This window comes from Hevea brasiliensis, chromosome 10, assembly GCF_030052815.1.
Source record: "Hevea brasiliensis isolate MT/VB/25A 57/8 chromosome 10, ASM3005281v1, whole genome shotgun sequence".
NCBI classification, from domain to species: domain Eukaryota; kingdom Viridiplantae; phylum Streptophyta; class Magnoliopsida; order Malpighiales; family Euphorbiaceae; genus Hevea; species Hevea brasiliensis.
Genome location: NC_079502.1, coordinates 87169437 through 87186844, shown reverse-complemented (window position 1 = coordinate 87186844; position 17408 = coordinate 87169437). Strand labels below are relative to the sequence as shown.

General features: G+C 34.0%; 2 non-coding genes across 2 annotated transcripts; both read right to left on the bottom strand.

The window, feature by feature from the left end:
• Positions 1-414: 414 nt before the first annotated feature.
• On the bottom strand, positions 415-499 carry TRNAM-CAU (transfer RNA methionine (anticodon CAU)). Its single transcript is given in 2 exon segments — positions 415-450; positions 462-499. It is a non-coding gene; the product is annotated as a tRNA-Met (tRNA).
• Positions 500-14434: 13935 nt separating this feature from the next.
• LOC131169992 (U6 spliceosomal RNA) lies at positions 14435-14540 on the bottom strand. The gene has a single exon (XR_009140935.1). It is a non-coding gene; the product is annotated as a U6 spliceosomal RNA (small nuclear RNA).
• Between the last annotated feature and the right edge of the window lie 2868 nt (positions 14541-17408).

The following is a 17408-nucleotide window of genomic DNA, read 5'->3' as shown; positions in this document are numbered from 1 at the left end:
GAAGAACAAAAATTAAATCAAAATAGTAAAATAATTTCGATTTTATTCGATTCTTACAATAATAATTCTTTTTAATTTTAGTTTCATTCAATTCGATGCTTAGGTTCAATTCAGATCCCCTAAAATCCATGCACAACCCTATAAGCCATAAAGTTCATGCAGGAAAGGAACTCTACTACTGTTTTCTACTTCATTAATAATCAAATCAAAGCTGCCTTTGGATCTGGGCCGCTTTCCATGTGCTAATGGTTGGTTGATAGTTCAATAGTCGATTGACGCAACTTTTTCATCAGCTGTCCATGCGTATATACACATACGCACAGAAGAAATTAGGGCAAAAGATACAACTTCTTCCTCAACTGTCCATGTATATATACACACGCACAGTAGAAATTAGCGCAAAAGAAAAGATATTGGGGTGAGAGAGGCTCGAACTCTCGACCTCAGGATTACTCAGAAGCTATGAGACCTACGCGCTAGCCAACTGCGCCACCACCCCTTTGTTGTTTGCAATCTTGTTACAATTTTATCTTAAGATACGGTGAGCTAAACAACTTTATTATTCAATAATTAGTCTTGATTTATCCTTGAAGGAAGCTTCCAAAGAAAAATGCAAAAGTAATCGATGTTTCATCTCTAGTTATTTTAATTTGATCTTAATATTTAACCTTAAATAATAAAAATAAATAATGTTATCAATTTTTTTTTTATACATACTAAGATTAGGTTTAAATTGTTTATTAATATTTTTATTTTTCCATCATAACCTTAATTTGTAATATTATTTTTTATCACTATTTTTATAAAGAATTTCTTAAATAATTATTTAATAGTTTTCACTAAAACACCTAAAATTAAGTGAACAAGACAAAATTCAAATCTCACCATTTTAATACTATATTAAAAAATATTTTTAATAATACTAATTAAAAAATATTATCTTAATCTAATAGTTAAAAGTGATTAAATTTGACTAAACAATTGAATTAAAATTTATAATTAATATTATGTGTAATTTTTAAAAAAAAAATTATAATTAAATTAAAATTTTAATATAAATTAATTAATGTTTTTATAAATAATATAAATTTATAAAAAATACTTTGATCAGTTAAAAATTATCAATCTTTGGGGGCCTAAAGTTGTTTCATAAAGCCCACATAGTCAATACCAAAACCAGTCCATTGAGTTATTTCCCAAGCCCAACATCAATAAATCATTGAACAAATTAATATCAGCCCATTAAGGATTATATCACATTTCTAACTTTGAATTCTCCTTTCCTAACTATTAAAAATAAATAAAATTTTATATAAAATAAAAAATAACAATTTTTTAACTCTAAATGGATGAGTCTATATATACACAATGTTGACTAGACTTTATATGAAGGAAAATTTTTTTTTTTCTCCTGTATAGATTTTTTTAGTAGGCTATTTTATTTCACGGAAAATTTTTTGTAAAAAATAATTTTTATATTTTTTAATATTTGAGTATTAAGAAAAATAAGTTAACGGAAAATATTTTTTTATCAATTAAAAAATTAACTTAAAAATAACTTTATCTTTTTAAAAAAGAAAATTATTTTTATTTTTTAGATTTCGATAATCTTATTAAAATATTAAAATATTTATATGTATATAATATAAATACCTATTATTAGTTTAACATTATAATCAAACAATGAAAAATATTTTTATAAAAAATATTTTAAAAAGTATATTTTATAAAAAATATTTTTTGTATATAAGTTATTTTTTATGAAATAAACAGAGTTTTAATTTAATTTTTTTTATTTTAATCAAATTTAATATAAAAAATGAAAATTAATTCATGAAACTATCTGCTTCGAAGGAGTATTAGTTTTCCTACCGTGAAGGTTATGCAATGCTGAACGTGTAATTAACATTTGCACATAATAAGTTTTGTATTTATATTATCTTTTATAAAAAAGAAAAGAAATTGTAAGAGATCATCTTGATTTTAAATAAATGTTTAAATATTACAATGCAGTCTAATTTAAAAATTTTTTAATTCAAATGAAGAGGAAATTTTATAATTTTTTAGTGAAGGATTAAAATGCACAGAGTAATGTTGTCCTATATTAATTTAAGATAAAAACTTTGTATTAAATATAAAATTTAAAATGTAATTAGACTTAATTTATTTTTAAATATTATATTATTATCTACTCTACTTTAATATTAGACAATCATAAATGTATTTGCTATAAACTTTACCCTCTAATTTTTTTTAGCATTTACACTATGTTTGGAAAGGGGGGAAGGAAAATAAAAGAGGGAAAGAAAATAAAAGAGGGAAAGTAAGAAATGAAAATAAAAATTATATTTCTTCCCCTTGTTTGGATTGGGAGAGGAAAATATTAGAGGAAAAGTTGTTTTATGAATAGTAAAATTATAACTTTACCCTTAAATTAAAAAAAAATTATTAAATATAAGGGTATTTTTATATTTTTAAATATTTTTCTCTTACTTTTCCCTCATTTTGGAGAGAAAGGAGAAAAAGATAAAATAATTTTATTTTCCCTCCAATATTTTTCCTCCCCCTTTATTTTCTATTCAATCCAAATAAAAGAATAGAAAATAAATTTATTTTCCCCTCACATTTTCTTTCCTCTCTCACTTTCCTCCCTTCCCAAACATACCCTTAATCTTATCGTACACCCACTTCGTATTCCCTACCCGTCATCTTAAGTTTCCTTCTTATCCTCTCACTCATTCTCATTAAAATATTAAGATTATTAACTGCAAGCCGTGCTGGTGCTGTAAGGCACAAGATTGAAAGTTGCCCATCATTCAAGCGAAGGGAAGTTCTCTTCCACAGTATAAAATTAAATATATTTTAAGAAAAAACTCTACGTCAATGTTTGGGCTGAGAGAATTTAGAATCCATGGAATTATCAAACAACATAAAATTTAAAAATTATATTATTTGATATATAACTAACAAAAAAAAACAGAGATTTATAGTTGAATATTCTAAATACTCATGATTATTTAAATAGCTAATTGATGTTGCTTGAGATTCTTGGATTAGCGGATGATCCTAGTATTGCCTGCAACAATGAAAGAGGTGAGGTGGGTGGCCTAAGCAGGGCCACTTCAACGCTCAATTCAATAAATGCCAAATAAAAAAGTAAATAATGAGAAGTAATAAGAGAATGAAATTGCGTACATTAGCAGGTATCATGAGCCATATTTATAGGGTTAGGAATGACACATTTTCATTACAATAGAAATGACACATTTTCATTACAATAGGAATTTTGCCATTTCATATCCAAGTAATTTCTTCCATGTATCATGAAAATGACATTTGTCATATAGCTATATTTTCGACGAAAGTATAGCATATCTTAATAGTGTGTGCCCGTCCTCTAAGATAATTCATTGAGAAATATTAGCTACAGTCACTTGAAAAAGTGACTGTCCGACAACCTCTTCCTTATCGGTTGAAAGAATATTTAATAAATTTTAGGTAACTTGTTACCTATTATCACATGTTACTTTTTCTTCCTTCTTTTTTTTTTTTTCTTTCTTATAATTAATTATCCTTTTCTCTCTCCTAACATCTAATTTATTCACCATTCTCCCTCCTCAGACAAAACAAAACCCCCCCTTCCAGCCATTCCACTTTTTTTTTTTTTCCTCTCGTCATTCTCCTTTCTTTTGTTTCATCTTCTTTTTTTTTCTTAAAATATTTTATACTTTTCTTTTGTTGTGTCAATCTTTTTCTGTAGAACCTTTTTATTTTGGATGCTAGTCTTTTGCTAAAGGACAAGGACTTTAAGAAAAAAACTTTTCAACAAGTACACATATAATTTATACTCTCTTTTTTTTAATTAATTATTTTGGGCACAAAATGATTTTTTCTAAAGAACTCCCAATGAATTATGCTGGGCACTCTTCTTTTTTTTTTTTTTTTAAATTGATTATTCTATGTACTCTATTGTATACTCACAGTTATTCGTATATAATTTATATATATTGATAATTTGAAAGAACTCCTAATGAATTTTAAATCCTTTGTAGATGATATATTTAGGCAAAAATTTGTTGGGCACTCTATTTTTTTTAATAATAAATATGCTTAATTCACTTAATTTCTATAAAAACTGAAACTCATTAAAAAAAAAAACTCTAAAACAGAGTGCAATAATTTGTTATCTGTTTGAACTTTCTACAATTTGTTGTAGGTTAATTGAAAGTTGAATAATAAGATGGATAAACAAAAATCATTTTTCTTTAAAATACCAAAATGTTACTTTTCATACTCACAATCCTTTTTATTTTAAATAAATCTAATGGTGACATCTATTTTTCATGTGAGGCTTATCTTTATTTGTAATCTAATAATTTGAAAATTTTTATTTCAGTCTTTCAAAAATTAAACTTTGTGAGAATGAATAACTTCTTAAGATTATTATAAGAAAATATGATGACCCAAGAAAATATGGTGACCTAGGTAAAATATGATGACCCAAGTTAAACAAAATAAGAATTTCTTGTTTAGTCATACTTCAATGTCTACTTGCTTGTCATTCAAATGATTTACTTCAAATAAACTAGTGCCTTATTTTAGTTTTTGTTTCTCATTGAACTTGATGAGTATAAAAATCATAATAATATTTGTAAAGTTATTTACTTATTTATTTATTATAGGTACCATGGATTTTGATTAAATGAAAGTCAAGATACTCTTTCTGATGGGATGACTGATTGGGAAGATCATAATGAAGAAATATAATATATTGACAATGATAAATTTGTTATTACATATCCATATATAGGAATGGAATTCAATTCGCATATTGAGGCATATTCTTATTACCAAAGTTATGCTAAGTTTTCAGGATTTGGTGTCTCTACTATAGCTTCTCATCGTTTAAAAGCTTCCAAAGAATTTATTGATGCCAAATATGCTTGCACAAGATATGGGCAAAAGCAAGAATCAAATGCTGTAAATCCTCGACCTTGTTTGAAAATAGGTTGTCAAGCAAAACTGCACATAAAAAGGAGAAATGATGGGAAGTGGGCTATTCATAGTTTCATCAATGATCATGATGACCATCATGAGGGCAACATGGTCGAGCAATCACAAGAGCTAGGGCCAAGGCATTACTAAGATTAATTCAAGCACATATTGATCAAGTATGGCAGCCCAACATGTAAGGAATTCAAGAGGAGCACAAGTGTGGCGTGTTGATGCAATTCGGTATTCAAAGTGAACTGAACCATGGTCCAGCAAAGTGAGCCGAACCAAGGTCCAACCAAGTGCACCAAACCAAACCTCTTCCATCACAAAGAGATTCCAATTTTGTATATTCAGCAGCCTTGTACCTTATGAGCTTTATCAAAGTTGCAAAGGAAAGAGGGAGAGTCTCTTGTCTAAGATATAAAGGAAAAAGCAACATTGCCATTTTTAGTTATAAGACAAAAGAAACTTTTGTGATCAGATTTCAAAATTCGGATTTTAGAATTCAGATTTAGTTCAGACTTGTAAATGTAGTTTTTACCTAAAATGGGGGTGAATGTATTTTATCCAATACTTGGAGAAACTCTTGGATAAAGACTCCAATGGATAGCCTTATAAGGATTTCTTCTTCATTTTGTTAGTTCAGTTTTAGAATCTGCCATTGTTAAGCTTGTAAGCTTAAGAACTCCTGTGAGAGAGTTTTATGTATGTTCTTCCTAAGTTTCACTAAGAATTTAGATTCAATATAAGTTGGTCACTTATATTGTCTCATTTTGATATCTGGTGTAATCTGGTATAAGTTGCCTTATTTGTATCAGATCCTTAACTTTCTTCTACTAATCAAAGTGATTATTCATCACATGTTGGTGTTTCTATCATCTTGTTAGTAAAAGAGTTGTTTAAGTTGTGATTGTTGCTTGGTTTTAGATGTTCCATGGGAAAATCATTTCAATAGAATGTGAACTTGTTTCCAGCCTAGACGTGAGCTTGCATCAGATCATAACCATGATCTCTTTCCAAATCATGCACATTATTTTCCTTATCATAGGACTATCACACCATCACAAAAGAATGATATAAGCTGTCACACCTTACCCCTCTGTAAGGCATAACATGATCCCGTAGAATACCTAATGAACTACCGAACTTCACCTACCGATAATTCATTAAGTACACTACAAGGGGTTTTAAAACTATTTTCTTGCATTTTAGAAGTGGTAAGCATTTTGGTAGGAATTAAAATCATTTATTCAAAGCTTATAAACTAGAAAAATTTTTTGTCCATTTTAATTTTATAGCAAATTTTATAAAAATTTTGACAGAGTTTCGTTTGTATTTAGAGAAAATAGTTCTTCAAATACCTGAGAAAAACACTTCCAAAAATTTTTCACAACTCCCAACCACTAAATAATTTCAATTCAACTCAATTTAATCCACTTCAAAAATAATTCCACAATCCAATCAAAGTTTATTATCTCAAAATTTTTAATAACTTCATTCACAGTGCATAAAGTATGAAATTCACAAACTACAAATATTAATTTACAAAAAGAAGTTCCAAAATAATATTATTACAATTTATTATACAACTGCTCACTTTACATTGATACATACAACATCACAATATTTACATCAAAATAACTACAAGGGTATAAAACAATACCCGTACAAAAAGATCAATGAAATCTTCAATATTGATAGCAGCTCACTCTGCTGCTTTCTCCTTGCTCTTATCTGCGACAGCAAAACAAGCTATCGCTGAGTATAAAAATACTCAGTGGTGCACAATAAAAATTTTAAATACAATACATAAATCATTCATTGCCAAAACACAATTTAAATATTTCTCAATCACATTTAACAAATTATCAAAACTCATAATAACACAATTTAGTCAAATAATTTAAGAACACAGTGTTGCCAATTCATACACAACTTAAGCCATGACACAAAATTTCCGATCAATGCCGCATTGTACACCACGACAAAGCAATCCACAACCCCACTAATCGAAATCAATGAGGGAGGTGGCTAGCTAGCTAATGAGTACTCATCCGATCTACAACCTCAACTGGTAAACCAGAGAGGGAGGAAAGATAACCAATCTCACCCCATAAATGGAGGAGGAATAATAAGATACTGTCATGCTAAGTGTGAATCAAAAATCAATTTCAAACATTTTATTCAAATGATTCGTGAGAAATCCAATAAATTTCCAAAGTCATAATTTCATTCACAAGATGGCAACACAATTCATAATTAACTTCAAATTTTTATAAATCACACTAAATCAATTTTTCAATGACAAAAGGCTCAAATAAGGTTTATTGTGCACAAACCTGACGTGAGTCGCCTCTAGACCTTGACTCAGTCTCTCAGAGCTTTCAAGTCTTTTTCAGCTGAAACACACAGTTTCACAGTGTTTCAGTACTATAACTTAGCATAAATCCAAAAATAAATTTAACTTCACTTTTATCTAAATGTGCTAAACTCGACGTTCTTGAAATTTTTGTGTTTCGGGTTACTATTTACTATACTATTCAAGTCAAATTGTTGACTTTCTAAGGTTTAATAGGTATGGGAATTCCAACTTCACCCACATACCACATTTTGGTCACCAAACTTGTTGTTTTTGGTCATTTTCTCAAAACTTAGGTCTTTTAGGCAAAATTGCCAAATTTTCAGTTTTGGTGTCTAAGGTTACACTGTTCCATTGATCACTTTTCTGTTTGAATTTGGCAAAACTTCCTTCATAGAAAATGTTCCCTATTGTTTTAAGTTTATTCTACTTTTTGAATCACTCCAATTGGAGTTTTGTAGCTCAAGTTGTATCCAAATTACGGTTACTGTTCATGCTGCAGATTTTAGTTCTGGCAGATTATTGATCCAACTTTGTTCAACAATTTGATCAAGTTAAGTCCATAATTTGGTCTAATTTTCTTCATATGAAATGTTATACTATGCCTTAGGTTTCCATCGGTTCAAGAATCACCTAAATCGGAGTTTTCTAGAGAGAGTTATAACCATTGAAACTTTACTGTTCATATGGTAAATCTGCAGTTCTGCAGATTCAGTGATTCAACTTTGCTCAGTAATTTGATTGGGTTAATGGCATAATTTGGGTTTGTGTTCTTCATGAAAGTTTTAGGCCTATATCTCATCTAACCACTGGTAAACTTTCAGGTCATTTTGACCTGCCTAGCTCTAGTTATGACCAAATGAACAAACACTGTTCATTTGGTCAGTTTGTGCAAGGCAGCCTACAATTTTTCAACTTTGGTCAATTTGTTCATTAGGTTTTGGTCACTTTTTGGGCATGCTTCCTAAATGAAAATTGTGTCATTTAGTGCATATTTTCATTCCCAATTAGTCTCATACCAATTGGACTTGTAAAATTTCATTTTTGGTCACTTAAAGTTGACTTGGTCATGCTTCAGCAGCATGACCACACTCCCTCCGAATTCGACTTTAATTCCAACACTTCTAACACACTTAATTAGGTCAAAAATAACCATTTCTCACTTCACATTAGGTCAAAGACACCATTTATAAGTTTCTTACATTTTTTGTCTCTAAACCTTAATGTCCAAAACCCTAAGTTTGTCTAATCTTCACAATTCATGTAATCTAAATATACAATTCACATATATAACATCTATTCACCAAGATTTCATGTTTGAAAGCTTGAGATGGGTGTTAATGGTGGAAAGGAAATGAGAGAATTGAGAGAGAAAGGGGTGACGGAAAAATGGAAGAAGAAGAAGTAAAAATGTTTTTTTTTTCTTTATTTTGGATATTTATCTCTTAATTGACTTAGTCAAATTATCTAGTAAATAAAAATTATTTATGACTTCATATGTGATGTCACCATGATGATGTCACTAACTTTTTAACTTTTCTTTTTCTTCTTTTTTATTTATTTATTTTTCTATTAGTTCTTTAATTTAATTCCCGACTCTGAAATTTTCTTTTCTCCAATTTTATTTGACAGTTAGGTCAGGAGTCAGCTCTCGGGGTCAATTGACCAAATTGCCCCTCACCGGTTCAACCCGGTTTGCAAATAATTCAATATTTCTTCCGGCTCCTTGACCTAATTATTTGACTGGCTTAATAGTTCTTTTTCATGATTTTCTCTTTTTCACTGTGTTCGTAATGGTCCTAAGGACCGCAGCATCACATTTTACGATTCGAAATTTGAGTTTAAAATGGCTTCGCAGTCGTTCCCAAGACAGTCATCCATCGCTGTGACTCTCGGCTCGTTTAACTTCTTATGTTCTGTTTTTCTTATTTATACTTAACTAATTGGCAATTACTAATTATTTGTATTTATGGTTTCTCTAGTTGTCTTAAGTGTGGTTCTAATCCCCTTAATTGTTCGGACCGACACCGGTCACCGGAGCAGTGAAATATACTAGGCTATACAAATAGGGGTGTTACATAAGCACTTTGCATGTGGTAGGGGTAAGGACAAGTCAAATATTTGTTGTATTAGCTAAGCAACATGGCAGTTATCAAAGTATTGGTTGCTTGAAGAAAGATGTTAGAAATCTTCTTGACAAAGAAAGACATTTAGAATTAGAAGCAAGGCATTTAGAATTAGAAGCAAGTGATGCAAATGCAATGATTGAGTATTTTATACATATGATGGTAACTTCTTTTATGTAATTAATTTTGATGAGCAACATCACTTGAAAAATGTTTTTTGGGTGCATGGAGAAGGGAGGAGTAATTATCAAAATTTTGAAGATGTTTCTTTTGATGCTACTTATATGATGTAACACCCCTAATTTTTAATATAATTATTTTATATGTAAATATTAATATTTTATTGTATTAAATATTTTGGAAAATTATTTGAAATTTTCTAAATTTTTAAAAATCATTTTGATTTTCTTAAGAAAATGAATTTCATCTATTTTTAGAAATTAATCTAAAGACCACATGGCAAATTTTAAAATATATTTGGATTCCACAAAATTTTCTAAATTTTTTGTATTTTTTTTTTGAAATTTTTTAGTCTCGTTTTGGGTCTCAAGGTAGAGTAAAAATTTAATTTAGGGCATCTTGATCAAATCGGCTGAATCAAATCGGATCGGATCGGACCAATTGAATCGATGTAATGGCTCGGCCCACTAGTGATATTGTCCGCTCTAGGCCGAAGCCCTCACGGTTTTAAAACGCGTCAATAGGGGTTACAAACCACCAACTTATAAACCCAGCATCTCTCCCGTGTTTTGTCGATGTGGCATTTGCCTAGGGTGCTACAATCTACCCCCCTTATGGGACTCAGCGTCCTTGCTGAGGTTTGCCCCACCATCGTTCAAGGTTGCACGCGGAGCGGCTCTGATACCACAAATGTAACGGCCCGACCCACTAGTGATATTTTCCGCTCTGGGCCGAAGCTCTCACAGTTTTATCCCATAGGTGAAATGGAGAACTTCCCAGGAGGTCACCCATCCTAGGATTTCTCTCAAGCGAGCACACTTAACCCTGGGGTTCTTCCAACTCTCCAGGCCATTCCACCAAAAAGCGCCTCTAGTGATTAGTTTCCCCATTTTCTATATCATTACTTTTTGAATCCAAGACCATCTCCGTGCTATAGGACCCACAGAATTGTCAATTGATACACTCATTTGACCTCCTCTAACCTCGGGGCAAATCAGAACCTCTACCTCTGTTCTCTACTCTGAATCTAACCCTGAGACCCCCTGAGTCTCTTGCTCTCTGTAGCAGCTGCGCTGGACTGGCCAGGTCCAGACCCTCTCTTGCACTGCCTGTCTCTCCTAAACTGCTCATCATTTCTAAATCTCTCTACTGGGGTCCTATATACTAGCTGGGGAGGTGGTGGCATAGCTCCAGTGACCTGACGGAGCAATTGAGTCATTTGCTCTAGGAAGGCCTGTTGTGTCCTTAATAAAGTACCCAACGATGGTTCTGCTCTACTGCTACTACGCCCCTGATTAAACGTAGGTGCAGGTGCGTGAATCTCTACTTCCTCCTCTATCGGTCTTGGAGGTCCGTGCTCTGAAGGATCAGATGTCATCGATCCTATAAAACAGACAAAGAACAGATCTACAATAGTGTCACCTTGACTCTATCTAAAGGCCCATGCATGTGATGCAACTATTTCTTTCTATCTATCTAGGTCTAGGACCGCCTAAACCTGGCTCTGATACCACAAATATAATGGCCCAGCCCACTAGTGATATTGTCCGCTCTAAGCCGAAGCCCTCACTGTTTTAAAACGCGTCAATAGGGGTTACGAACCACCAACTTATAAACCCAGCATCTCTCTCGTGTTTTGTCGATGTGGGATTTGCCTAGGGTGTTACAATCCACCCCCCTTATGGGACTCAGCGTCCTTGCTGATGTTTGCCCCACCATCGTTCAAGGTTGCACGCGGAGCGGCTCTGATACCATAAATGTAATGGCCCGGCCCATTAGTGATATTGTCCGCTCTGGGCTGAAGCCCTCACAGTTTTAAAACACGTCGCTAGGGGTTACGAACTGCCAACTTATAAACCCAGCATCTCTCCCGTGTTTTGCCGATGTGGGATTTGCCTAAGGGATCTTTCTTATTTTTCAAGCTTGGTATAGTGAGTTATAGTCAGTGTATTAACCTGGACTCTCAGTCCTATAAGGGCAATAACCAACTTCAGGGCAGTATGTTTGACCCTCTTTTTAGGGTCTTTACATTTAGAATTTGGTAAAGGTGTCTAAATCAATATTGTAGCCCTAAGTATCATGTTTCCAGATCATATTGGACATCTCAAATGGAATTTCCTAGTGGGAGTTATGGCCAAATGAACACACAGGTTTCAAATGGCATTCTGGGTTCAACTTAACATTTTCTAGATTTCAATTCCTAACTTTGGCTAATATTTTCCCTAGGATGCAATGGTTTCTAGAGCTTGGTCAAAACATAAAAATTGTTGTGCTATGTCTTATAAAACTTTTGGCACTAGTTTCACTCAATTTGCAGCTTTGGAGACCAAGTTATGGTATTTTGACCATAACTTGAGTTCTATAACCCCAAATTCAGTGATTCAAAAACTGAAATTCAAGTTTAAACATAGAGGAGCAATTGTTATGAAGAAAGTGTGACTAAATAGACATCCTAACCTAGTCAAATTCCTAGATAAAGATAACACATCAACATGAACCTAAAGAAAGGTTCATGGGAAAAATGCTATATATGATAATTAAAATACTCATAAGAAAAATTAAATATTAAAAATGATATGAATATGTAAATTGGGACTAATGTCCTATTAATATGAAATTAATGGTACCAATGAACAATACTAGAAAATAGTAATAGTCAATAGTGCTAAATTAATTAAAAATATTTAATTGCCCATAGTATACCTAGACTTATTTATTTAGTTGGATAAATTGGTATACCAATTAGGGACTACAGATAGCGATCGCCTACCGAGAAAATCATGAACTGACAATATATGTCTGGTATGATTGTTCTACAGGCTATATGCCTACTTACTGGCCATTGTGCCTACTTTATTTCTGGCTTTACAAGCCTGACAGCGGGTCTCGTGCCCGATAGCTGGCCTCGTGCCTGACAGATGTATACAGGGTAGACATATGGCTGTCTAACCCGTATACTCCCATGTATCCAACTTTTATAATTTGTTATAGGTTTCTTGGGCATTGATAATAATTAATTTATACTGAATATACAATAAGTAAATAGGAAAGATCCCAATAATTTTAATTGTTTCCAAAGTGTAATAAAAAAAAAATGTAAAAGACCCAGAATTTATGATTTGTAAATATTAATTCAACTGTTTAATTATTGTTATTATAAATTATGCACCACTAAGCGTTATGCTTAGCGCGTTAGTTTTCCATCGCGTAGGTACTGAAGATCAGCAGTCGCCACAGTAGTATTTGGACAGAGTTCCGACCAGATCTGCCACCGATCAGAGTCACCTCACCAGTCTTTTGTATTTTGGTAGGGCCCATGTGTAGACTAGTATTTTGGTTCATTATGTCTAGTTGTAACACCCTAGGCAAATCCCACATCGACAAAACACGGGAGAGATGCTGGGTTTATAAGTTGGTGTTTCGTAACTCCTAGTGACGCATTTTAAAATCGTGAGGGCTTCGGCCCAGAGCGGACAATATCACTAGTGGGCCGGATCATTACATTTGTGGTATCAGAGCTGCTCCGCGTGCAACCTTGAACGATGGCGGGGCAAACCTCAGTGAGGACACTGAGTCCCATAAGTGGGGTGGATTGTAACACCCTAGGCAAATCCCACATCGACAAAACACGAGAGAGATGCTGGGTTTATAAGTTGGTGGTTCATAACTCCTAGTGACGCGTTTTAAAACCGTAAGGGCTTCGGCCCAGAGCGGACAATATCACTAATGATCCGGCCCACTAGTGATATTGTCCACTTTAGGCTGAAGCCCTCACGGTTTTAAAACGCGTCAATAGGGGTTAGGAACCTCCATCTTATAAACCCAGCATCTCTCCCGTGTTTTGTCGATGTGGGATTTGCCTAGGGTGTTACAATCCACCCCCCTTATGGGACTCAGCGTCCTCGCTGAGGTTTACCCCACCATCATTCAAGGTTGCACGCGGAGCGGCTCTGATACCACAAATGTAATGGCCCGGCCCACTAGTGATATTGTCCGCTCTGGACCGAAGCCCTCACGGTTTTAAAACGCGTTACTAGGGGTTACGAACCACTAACTTATAAACCTAGCATCTCTCCCGTGTTTTGTCGATGTGGGATTTGCCTAGGGTGTTACACTAGTCATGATGTAATTACTAGTTTATGATGTATTTTATTTTGGACTTGAAATGAAAAGTTATAATTTATTATCTATGAATTTCCATATGAATGCAATAAATGACACTTCATTTTGAGATCTCATAAATAGTTGTGAATGATATGATAAAAGAGAATATGATATGGAAATATGTGAGATGACTATGAATATGTTAACAGGTGATAGTGGAACCCGCCAGATGCTAATAAAACAAAGGAGGATCTGTTCGGGTCTCTACAAAAATAAGATATAAAAAAAAAATTTCTACACTTAAATTACCTGATTTAAAGGACATTAAAATTTACAATAGAAATGACAAGACAAGATAGGGTGCTCCGGCACCGAATGTGGCACTTCTTGCTCGGCTATACAATAGACGGGTAAGGGGCGTCACATTTAGTGGTATCAGAGCCGCTCTGCGTGCAACCTTGAACGATGGTGGGGCAAACCTTAGCGAGGACGCTAAGTCCCGAAAGGGGGGGAGAAAGGTCCCTTAGGCAAATCCCACATCGGTAAAACATGGGAGAGATGCTGGGTTTATAAGTTGGCAGTTCGTAACCCCTAGCGACGCATTTTAAAACCGTGAGGGCTTTAGCCCAGAACGGACAATATCACTAGTGGGCCGGGCCATTACATTTGAAAAAATTTGGACCATTTCTCGATTTGTGAGTGTCATCCTTGCGCAGGGGCCATGCTAATCTTCTCTGTATCGTTCCAATTTTATCGGATGTCCCCGTCCCTTAGGCAAATCCTACATCGGCAAAACACGGGAGAGATGCTGGGTTTATAAGTTGGCAGTTCGTAACCCCTAGCGACGCGTTTTAAAACCGTGAGGGCTTCAGCCCAGAGCGGACAATATCACTAGTGGGCCGGGCCATTACATTTGTGGTATCAAAGCCGCTCCGCGTGCAACCTTGAACAATGGTGGGGCAAACCTTAGCGAGGACGCTAAGTCCCAAAAGGGGGGGAGAAAGGTCCCTTAGGCAAATCCCACATCGGCAAAACACGGGAGAGATGCTGGGTTTATAAGTTGGCAGTTCGTAACCCCTAGCGACGCGTTTTAAAACCGTGAGGGCTTCAGCCCAGAGCGGACAATATCACTAGTGGGCCGGGCCATTACAATCGAACCGACTCTTTTTTTTTTCTTCATCCTCCTCCTGTGTTCCCGACCACCTCCCTTCCTCTCATTTTCCCTCTCCTCTTCCCTCCCCATCGCCAGCCACCATCTCCCCTCCCCAGCTCGCCGGTGCACCACCAAGGTGCCTACTTGCCACCAACTGATGCCCCAGCTGGCCAGAAAATCTCACCAAACTCGCTCTTATGTGTAGTGTGACTTTTCAAATTTCCGATCAAAATCCAGTCGATCTGGCCATCAATTAGACCAAGTCTAGTCCTAGACGTATTCTACTCCTCGAGAGCATTCTAAAGACACTAAGAACACAAATTTTCGTTGAACGGATTATCCGATTTAAGCCCGAAAAGTTTTAGCTCATTCTGATTTTTGGGCTAAATTTCTCCCAAACTAGGAATCCCACAGAGATTTCGAGAGTATCAGCATGCTCCACTCGATAAGAGCTTCGTGGCAATATAAATTTTAAAATTTTTCGACACCAAAAATTTGATGGGTCCCACGGACTTCGCAGTATTTTTTCGAGCCTTAAATGAGCTTATTTAATTTTTATATATTCTAACTCCTAGTGTTGTAGGCTTTGCGTAGGTACCTTCATTTTGCAAAAATTTCACCGGTGATCAAATCTGCATTTTCGGGCTGGACAAATGAGCTGTTGAAGCCGATTTGGAAACGGGTCGGAATTGCAATTCTTGCCACTATTTTTAGACACCCCGGACGAGATCAAAGCGTCAAAATCAGCGTAGGTAAACCCGAACTCTAAATTTTTTTTATTTACCTAATGCTGGGTTTAGAATAAAAAACCGTAAAATATTCGCAGGTTCTTAGAAAGTTATAATTCCTTTTGCAATAGCCTTATAGTATTGTTAAGAATCGTGAAGCAAAATTTTAGAATTTTTAAAGCTAATTAGGTTGGGTTTTGAAAAATATTAGTTTTAAAACTTATAGCTGATTTTTTTTATTTGCTTGAGCTTGCCTGGTTTAGCGGGCCCAGAAGGGGCCATATGATGTTGTTGAGATGTGGATTTGAGATGTGTAATTTTGAAAGTATTATTTGAACTACTTTGCAGGTTGGGTAGATCCTAGGTGCAGGGAAAACTTTACCAGATTTCTGACATAAATTAGGGTATGTTTGACTCTTTAAAGTTTTGTTTTGAGTTGATTATGATAAATTTGTAATTGTTTAGGTGAGCCGGGTCAGTTTTCCTCCTCCACCCAGCTGTCACAGCAGCTTCTGGTGTACTTAATTTTATTTATAATTTCAATATTATTTTATGATTCAAGGTATGCCCATGCATCACTTATACATATATGTATATAATTAAATATTAGGCATGCCTTGTGTTGCATTTTAATTGATGAAATTATTGTGAATATTGCCGTAGGATAATTTGAAGCTTTGTGTGTGTATCGGTGTGTGTATAGTGTAATGGTATTAGATATGGGTAGGACTGTAACGCCCTCACTGTAGGTAGTCCATACATTCTACTATTTCGATGACTAATGTCTGTTCGGACAGTCAGAATGTCTAGAACTACACTTAAACTATAGTGAGGAGTCATAAATTGATGGAATAAATGTTAAGAAAATATAGGAAAAATTTAGAGAAAATAAAATAAAAATTTAGAGAATTTATTAATTAGTATAAAATAATAAAAATAATCCGATATGCAGCATGAAGGGCATTTTGGTCATTTCACCCCCAAAGGTGAATTTTGACCTAAATGTCAAATTTAAAAATATGAGAGAATAAAATAATTAACATAGATTAAAAAACTTTATGAATTGAATTAGAAAAGAAAAGAAGAAGAAAAGAAAAGAAAAGAAAAAGGCTTAGGAAAATTTAAAAATTTAAATTACAAAAAAATAGAATATATATAAAGCATAAAAGACAAGCGCCCACCAACCATCTTCTTCTCCACTCCCTCTTCTCTCTCTTTCTCTCCTTGGCCAGCTGGTTGCTCCCTTTTTCCCACCATTGTTGTCAAGCTTAAAGCTTGATTTCTTTTTCATTTACCCATCAAATCCTTTAGCACCCTTCATTAAAAATCCTCCCCACTCCATAAGGAAGCTATTGATAGTAATAAGAAGAGGTATAAGGGAAGTTTAACAAGTCACCAAAAAGGTTAGTACTTTTCTTCCCTTACTTTTCTTTTAATCCTTGAAAATGGCTTGAGATAAGTAGAAATTTTAAGAAATTTAAAAGAAATCCATGAACCCATGATGTCCTTATTTTCGGCAGCCATGAAATGTGTTGGGCTTTAATGTGTTCAAATGATGCAAATGAGTTTAAAGATGATGATTGATATAAGTATATGTATGAGAAGTGGAAGGGAGTAAATTGATTGAGTTTGAAACTTTGAAACTAGGGTTTGTGTACATGATTTGAGGACTTTATATAAATGCTTGAAATTGACCTATTGAGTTGAGATTGTTGCTTATAAAAGTGTTATGCATGCCAATTGAAGTAAGGAAGTTGAAGGAA